The sequence below is a fragment of the Dipodomys spectabilis genome, unplaced genomic scaffold (genome assembly GCF_019054845.1).
Source record: "Dipodomys spectabilis isolate Male_0828 unplaced genomic scaffold, ASM1905484v1 ptg000127l, whole genome shotgun sequence".
NCBI lineage: Eukaryota > Metazoa > Chordata > Mammalia > Rodentia > Heteromyidae > Dipodomys > Dipodomys spectabilis.
The window spans coordinates 788,088-797,252 of NW_024870804.1; the positions used below are offsets into that span (position 1 = coordinate 788,088).

The 9,165-nt window shown below is 35.3% G+C and overlaps 1 non-coding gene across 1 annotated transcript; it reads left to right on the forward strand.

Annotated features, from left to right (window-relative positions):
• The first annotated feature begins 4,695 nt into the window (after positions 1-4,695).
• LOC122116203 lies at positions 4,696-4,802 on the forward strand. The gene has a single exon (XR_006148912.1). It is a non-coding gene; the product is annotated as a U6 spliceosomal RNA (small nuclear RNA).
• The last annotated feature ends 4,363 nt before the right edge of the window (positions 4,803-9,165 follow it).

Consider the following 9,165-nt stretch of genomic DNA (forward strand, 5'->3'; position numbering starts at 1 on the left):
CAATGTTCATCAAAGAAATGGGTCTATAGTTCTCTTTCTTTGATGAGTCCCTGCCTGATTTTGGGATGAGGGTTATGATGGCTTCATAGAATGTGTTCGGTAGTGAACTTTCTCTTTCAATTTCATTGAAGAATTGGGGGAGTATTGGTGTTAGCTCTGCTTTGAAGGCTGTGTAGAAATCCTCTGTAAATCCATCTGTTCCTGGACTTTTCTTAGCTGGGAGTTCTCTTATTGCTGTTTCTATTTCAATGCTTGATATGGGCCTGTTAAGATGGTTTAACTCATCTTGGTTTGGTTTTGTCATGTCAATATTTGCTAGGAAAAGTTCCATTTCTGCCAAGTTCTCATACTAATTAGATAAAGTTTTGAGAAGTATCCCCTTATAATGTTCTGAATCTTGGTTGTTTCTGTGCTGATGTTTCCATTCTCATCTCTGAATTTATTTATTTGGTGTGTTCTCTTCTTTTTCTGATAAGATTTGCTAACGGTTTGTTAATTTTTTCAAAGAACCAAATCTTTCTTTTGTTGATTCTTTCTATAGTTTTTTTGGATTCTAATTCATTTAATTCTGATTTAATTTTAATTATTTCTTTCTGTCTACTGGATTGGGGTTTAGCTTGCTGCTCTTTTTCAAGGAGGTTCAGATGTCTTATTAAATTGTTGGTTTCAGATCTCTCCAATTTGTTGATGTAGGAACTCAGAGCTACAAATTTGCCTCTGAGTACTGCCTTTACTGTGTCCCAGAGGAGCTGGTAATTTGTGTGCTCATTTGTGTTGAATATCATGAAAATTTGAATTTCCTTACTAGTCTCTTCCATGACCCACTGGTCATTCAATAGTGTTTTGTTCAGCCTTTGTGTGTTACACGACTTTCTTTGGTGGCTTTCGGTGTTGAGTTCTAATTTTCTTCCCTTGTGGTCAGAGAGAATGCATGATATAAATTCAATGTTTCTGAATTAGGACAAGTTTGCTTTGTGACCTAAAATGTGGTCTATGTTAGAATATGTTCCATGTGCTGCTCAGAAAGCAAACTTCTGAAGCTGCTGGGTGAAATATTCAGTAGATGACTGTAACAACTAGTTGATCTGTGCAGTTGTTTAGATCTGCGGTTTCTCTGTTGAGGTTTTGCCGAGTTGATCTATCTAGTGGGAAGATTGGTGTGTTAAAATCCTCAACAATTAATGTCTTTGGATCTATGTGGGATTTGAGGGAAAGTAGTGTTTATTGGATAAATTTGGGTGCTCCGTTGTTTGTCGAATAGATATTTAGAATTGTAATATGCTCCTGAAGGAGAGATCCCTTAATTAGTATGTAGCGACCTTCTTTATCTCTTCTCACAAATTTTAATTTGAAGTTATTTTATCTGATATTAGGATTGTAACTATCAACTATTTATGGGGGCCGCTTGCTTGGTAGATTTTGTTCCAGACTTTAACATTGAAAATGTGTTTGTTTTACTGGCTAGATGTGACTTCTGAAGGCACCAGATAGAAAGATCTTGTTTTTTAATCCAACTAGGCAGTCTATGTCACTTAATTGGAGAGTTAAGTCCATTAATAATGAGAGATAGGACTGAGAGGTATTTGGGAGTTCCTGCCTTGTTATCCACCTTCTTGGGGCTCCTAAAACTGGGTTCTTCCTATGGTTCTTGGATTCTCAGTGTGGGTGCAGTTTCTTGCCCTTTATTATGGTCTTGTTGGTTTTCTATGTGTAGGACATCTTTAAGAATCTTTTGTAGGGCTGGTTTGGTGGAGATGTATTGTTTCAATTTTTCTTTGCTATGGAAGGTTTTTATTTGGCCTTCAGTTATGAAGGAGAGTTTAGCTGGGTAGAGTATTCTTCCTTGATAGTTGTTTGTTTTTAGGGCATGGCATAGATCATTCCAGGCTCTTCTTGCCTTGATTGTCTCTGCTGAGTAATCTGTGGTGTTTCTAATTGGTTTCCCTTTATAAGTTATTCATCTTTTCTCCTTCACAGCTTTAAGGATCTTTTCCTTGGTCTGAGTTGATCCTGTGTGGATTATAATGTGACAGTGGGATTTCCTATTCTGGTCTGGTCTATTTGGAATTCTAAAAGCTTCTTGTATCTGAATAGGCCTATCTTTTTTCATGTTTGGGAAGTTCTCTGCTAGGATCCTGTTAAACAAATTTCCTAGACCATTAACTTCTGTTTCTAGGTGCTCCTCTACACCCATTATCCTCAGATTAGGCCTTCTGATTGTGTCTTCCAAGTGTTGGATAGATCTATCATATTTCTGGGACTTGTCTTGGATGGTTGTATGTTCTTTCTCTATAATATCTAGGCTGTCTTCAATCCTCTAACCTACTGTCAAGACTTTCTACTTTAATTTTAAATTCTTCTCCTTCTAATTAGTCAGCTTTGATGGCTTCAAATCCTTTGTTGCAGCTTTGTTTTAGATCTTGAATGAACGTCTTTACTTCCTTAATTGGGTGTCCAATGATTATTCTAAAATCACTTAGTTGATTGTTTATGGTTTCCTTGGACTCCCATTCCTTCTGTTGGGTTCCATTCAGCATTCCCTTTGTGGTCTCCCTGACTTCCCTCAGCTCTTTTTTAATGGCTCCCATGAATGCCTTTAGTGATCTTTGTGTATACTCAACCTGCTCTATCAATTCCTGTATTACTCTTTGCTTAGCTTCCTGATGTTCATGCCATTCCTGTAGTTCACTTTGAGTGTTCTCAGCCTGCTCACACCATTCCTGCCTTTCTCTTTGAGTATTCTTAAGCTGCTCACGCAAATCCTGTATCATTTTTTGAGTAGCTTCCTCACGCTCATGATATTCCTGTATAAATCTTTGGATTGCCTCTTTTCTCTCCCTATCACGCTCATACAGAGTCCTTTGTAAGTTTTCAATCTTTTCCTGCATTGACCTTTTGTTTGCCCCCTCTCTCTCCCTATCACGCTCATACAGAGTCCTTTGTATGTTTTCAATATTTTCATTTATCATGTTTGCCAGCAGTGGATTATTCATTATCTGTTCTGTTTCCTGATTATCATGAGTGGGAGTGGAGATACCCGGACATGCCATTTTTCTTGTGTTTTTCCAGCTTACTCTGCCCATTTGGGATGAAAATAACACCAGTTTTTTGCTAGAACACTTTCTTAAGGCAAGCATCAACCAAAGTCTGTATTTGCACAGTCAATATTCTGCAGATACAGTCTAGTTCAACAGATACATCTATTCAACATTTAACAACTATATATTAATGGGGTGCTAACCACGAAGAAGAATTTGGTAAACCAGAAATTATTAGGTTTAGGGAGAGATGTGGGTTAACAATAGGAATAGAGTGATGTGGGAATGTACAGGGAGAGTTAACTGAGTCCTAATCTCAAAGAAGGAAATAAGTTGGATAGTATGAAAGTAGAGAGCGAAAAAAAAGAAGAAAGGAAAGGGAAAAAAGTGACCAAGAAAAATAGAAAAGTAAAAATTTAAAATATGAAGCAGAAAGGAATACAAACTATTCAGAGAAGAACGTGAATATAATGAGAGACAGGGAGGAATATAAAGGAGATGTGAAAAATTTAAAAATAAAAATACTTAAAATATTATATAGATATAAAGAGGTAGTACTGCTATTAAGGAATTTAAGTCTAAGAGGTTTTTAATTGAGTAATGAATTTGTGGATTAAGTGTGTACACAATGGGGAATAAGGTCTACTAATCAACTACGGGTTTATCTGAGGATGTGCAGAAAAACAATTAAATCACGTAAAGAAGAACGAAAGAGAAGAAAAGGTGAAAAGGATAAGAAAGAAAGAAGAAAAGATCAGAAGTTCAGTAGAGCTAAACAAAAAACAAAAAGAATTTTTTTTAAAAGAAAAGAAAGAAACACGCACACACACATATACCCCTAAAATAAAAATTATAAGAGGAAAAAAAGTTACTAGAAAACAATTTTTTTCAAAAAAGGTAAAAATTAAAAGTTTAAAAAAAGTTTTAGAAAAAATTTTTTATAAAAGGTACCAAAAAAAAAAAAGAAAAAAATTTTTTGGTAGGGGTCGGAAAAATCATGTATCACCCTTATGTCCATAACCAGCCTCTTGTTGGAGTCTCTGGTCTGCTTGTGGTGTTTGATTTTCCTGTGGCTTGGTGGTTTGGTTGGTTTCTTCAGTCAGTTTGTTTGAACAAGCAGAAAAATGCTCTGCTTTACCCAGGATTTTGTGATCCTCCTCCCAGATTACTTCAATGGAAGGGAGATATGCTTTGAGTATCACAAAAGAGGGAGATGGCTTTTTCCTCAAGTTTGGAGATGCTCTGATGAGGCTAGGTTCTGGGTAGAGTTGAGGACTTTCAGCAAACATTAGCTTTTCCCGGGGGCTAGTTTGTGAGAAACTCACAGAGCCCAGCCTGGAACCACTCTCCGGGTTTATGTTTACTGAATTTCAATTGATTGTCAAGGCTGCTAAAGGGAGGGGCAGCCTCTGGCTCTTATTACCCAGTGAAGAAAGCCACTCCTAGGGCTGGCGCCCGAGCTGGGTGACTTTTCTCTGGGTGGAGCTGAGTCTGGCAGGTCAGCTTAGGTTCTTGTGACCTGCTAAATGACTCCAGTTTTCTTCCAAGGCTTAAGTTGGAGCTAGCAGCTCCATCGAGCATTGTCAGTATCCAAGATGGAGATCTCCAGTACTGGAGGGTGAGGGAAGGCCTTCCCTCCTCTGCTCCCTGAGAAGCAGTGAGGAAGCATCATATACACTAAATTTGGAATGATACCGAGAAGATTAACATGGCCCCTGCTTAAGGATGACAGGCAAACTCCTGTCATTCCATCGCCCAATTTGTTAGGAAATGGAAAGGCTTCGGAAATAGATTATGAAATGTAGTAAGCCAAGTCCAAATAAACATAGGTCCCATGGTTTCCCTAATTTTCAATAACTAATATATGTCTGGGATAAGCAGAAAAGGTCAAAAGCTATGAGCATATGACCAGATAAGATTATGTTAAGGGAAATGAACCGAAGTTAGTGACACAAGTGGTTTTTTCTTTCTTGCTATTGTTTCTCACATACTTATAACATACAGTGTGGTTTTTTTTTTTTTTTGCTTCTTTATATGTTCCGACCCCATGTTATAACACCTGTTTTCACTGTATTTGAAGTTGGTGCGCCTACATCTTGTCTATAGTCTCTTCTAATTTGTGGATGGGAAGAAGAAAAAGTAAATGCTTAAATAGGGATACAGGTTCACCCATTGTAACAATGAGATGCACAAGACACTATGTTGTAAAATGAACTTTGCAATTGAGGCAGGGGAAGGGAGGAGGTGAGTGGACTTGTGGAGGTGGAAGGGAAGGGATAGTAGGGGAATAATAAAGGAGGAGTTAACAATGCTTGTTAGGAAATGTACTCATTGCCTTGCTCGTGTAACTGTGACCCTTCTGTACAGCATTTTTGCAATGAAAACATACAAAAATGTTCTGAGATGGAAGAGTTTATTTCCTTTATTTCACTCATAATATCGTTAAGAAATTAATGAAAAACACTGATATGAAGGTATTTTGAATAAATGTGTGTGTGTACATGCACATGTGCCCACACACTTGCATGTGTGTTGGCATGCTCAGAGTTTGAAATCAGGGCTTCAAGGTCTTGCTAGTCCTTTTCGCTCTATTAGTGAGCTACTAAATGAGCTACATCTCCATTCCTGGCCCTTTGCTAGTTCATTAAAATTTTTGAAAAATAATCTTATGAATTTATTTTGCCCTGATAGGCTTCCAACTGTTATCCACAGATCTCAGGCTCCTGAGTAGATATCCCCAGTAGTAGGATTACAGGCGTTATAAACCAGCAAAAGGCTTTCAGAATAATGTATAAAGTAGAAGAAAATTTACTTCACAGGGGCCTGTTTTATCATCTCCTACTTTTAAAACATTTTGGATTGATTATATGTGAATTTATTTCGTTTTGGAATTGTTAAAAGACAGTAAGTGTTGATATTTAAAATTTTAGTACATTTTAAAAAGGATACTGGAACTGTGGGACAGAAGAAATATGCTTCTCTTTGTACCTCAATTTATAAGCTCAGTTCTGTGCATGATAACCCAATGTCACCAAGACATTGTATACTATTATTTCTTGGACAATATGAATATTGAATTGAGAGTGTCATAGAATGAAGAGATTTTATCTACCTTTTGTGTATTGCTGAAAGACTTTTGGAAACTTTGACTCATTTTCTTCCTCACTCACTGTGTCTTTGGGCCATACACTTACTGCCTTTAATTACAATTTTTTCCAACACTAAAATGGTAATAACATTAGCATTATAGCAAATGTTATCTTAAGAATTAAAGGAAATAACACTTGTGAAATACTTTATATAAACTTCTATGGATGAGTTTGAGTTTAGCCAGTAGTCTTTTTTAAATACTAAATAAAATGTGATAAGTAGTACAGAAACCATTACATGTAGTGAGCAACCAGAACTAATATCTATTGACCATGCTCTGCTTCCAAGCAAGCCAGTTGGATAACTTCTCATGCTGTAAATCAAACTGGTTATCTTATGTCTTGTTAGAGTAAAAATACCAGAGACAGAACGATGAAGTTATCTTGTAGACTGAGATGAAATCCATATGAAAATGTGTAAAACTGATAAAACATAAAAGTATCTGACCAGTATAATGTGTTTTACAACATTTAAGTTACATCGCAAAGATAAAGAAGACCTAGAAGAATGAATTCTTTTTCTGTTGTCCTATCATAGGTCCTTAGATGGATGAACTCTTACTCATTCTTATACAGGCATGATCTGATGAGAGGAACTGTATTTTTTGTTTGCTTCCTTCCATTTATTCGTCAGTTTGAAATTTGAACCATTGGGACTGAAAGAAACCAAGGGAAATTAGACAGACAGGCTTTGGAAAGAACAATCAATGTAAAATATATGAATTACAGCCTTGTAAAAGGTCTAACTAAATTGAGTTATATAGTCACAAGTGTAAACAGAAAATGATTTAAGCAATACCATCTTATTGAAAATTGAAAAATGTTAGGAGTTGCTACATTTTTTTTCTTTTCTACCTTCAATTAATTATTGATCTGGTTTAAAGAGCTTAAAGATGAGATTAACAAGGAAATGGATTAAAAATGGACAAAAGGTCTGAATAGACATGTTCTCCATAAAACCCTGAAAATCGCCTGTGGGTTTACACAGTTGTGTTTAATACAACTTCTATGCTGGCTTAATGCTTTTTGAGTAGAAGTCATTCGAGAAATATAATTCAAAATTACTATGATACTACTTCATAACTATTATAACTCATAAAAAAAAAATCAATGGAACCAGTTGTGGTGGTAAAGGCTTGTAATTCCAAGCATTTAGGAGGTTGGATTTAAGTCTAAGGCCAGTTTGGGTTACTGCAGATAGTATAAACCTGCCTTTTATTACCTTTGAACAAAAGGTAATAATGTTGGTGAGTGGGGAGAAAAGGAAATTTTCTACACTCTTAGTTAGTATTCTCATTGTAGAAACTAGTATGCAGGTTTCTAAAGAAACCCAAAGTTGAAATATCATCTGACCCACCAATCATGTGATTATTTCTCACTGGGTAATTCGTAAATATATCTATAGTTCATTCTTATTCACAACAGCCAAGATATAAGTCAGAGTTCAGTGTTCAACTACAGACTAATAAAGCAAATGTGATACATGCACAAATATCATCATCTGTTTCATCCTTAAAATAGCAAGAGACTTTCCCATTTGCCACAACTTACAATGACCTGAAAGTTGTATTGTAAATGAAGAAAAATGTTGTGTTCTGATCTTTGTAAACACACACACACACACACACACACACACACACACACACACCTCAAACATTAAGACGGAATTTTTTTTAAAAAATTAAAGCAAAGAGTAACTTCTGGGGCATTTAGTTCACAATGTAGAAGATAGTGGATATACGGTATGACCAGGTATAGAGTTGTAATGTACAACATGAGGATACAGGGGACAACACTGGCCTTACATAGGAAGGAAACTAAGTAAGTAGGAGTTGTTCTTCCTAGGGGAGCATTATTGTGTACATCAAGTATAATCTTAGTAGATAAGCAAAATAACTCAATAGCTATGTACATATGACCGTATAAGATGATTCTAAATGAAATGAACTCCAAGATATGTTCTTTGTTGTTGTTATTATTAATGTACTACATGATTTATTTTTATCTTAGTTGTGTTTTCCCCACCTATGGGTTATCCCCAATAGTCACTGTATTTGATTTTGATACATTGGGTATTGTAAATATGTTGATCTAAACTGGGGAAGGGAAAGGGAAAAAACAAAATGGTGAGACAAAGGACAAAGGGGGAACCTCTGCAACAGTGATACTCACAAGACAATATTTTGGAAATAATCATGGGAGGTGCATTGGGAGCGAAGAGGGAGAAAAATGAGGGAAGGGGAAACAAGTTAGAAAAAAAATAAATGCATTACCTTACTTATGTAACTATACCTCCTCTGTACACTATCTTGAAAATAAAATTTAAATAAAAAATAAAATATATGGGAGTAGCAATACAGTCGATGGGACTAGGGGAAATTCTGTACTACAAAAAGAAGAGTAGAACAACTGTGGAGAGCAGCAATTTAACATAGGAAGTAATAAACTAGCATACAGATTTTCAGCCTTATGTCAGTCACTAGAAAGGGAAAACAAAATGCATAATCAGCAAAATAGTAGAGATAAAATAGAAAATTAAACAATTGAGGTGAAGAGATGACTTGGACCAAGAATAACAAATGACACAGTTAGGAAACAATAACAAGATGGTAAGTTTAATAAATATTAAATTAATTCTATTAAATGTAGTTTACATCACAATTTGTTAGAATGATAATTCACATCAGAGTTTGGTAGAATATAATTTTAATAATATATTAGTTATTATTGATTACTTCATATTGAATGTTTAATATATAATTTTAATTTCTGCCAGGTATAGAAAAGAAAAAAATGAAACTTACTTTAATAATATATTTCATGAATTGTGAAATTAGAAGCATTAGAATTTAAACAAATAATATATCATTATTGTTTCATTTCTGTGAATTACTGTAATAATTCAAAGTATCTTGTACTCAGCACTCATTTTAATATGAAATAATAAATTATTGCACATGTCTCAGTATTAGGTGGAA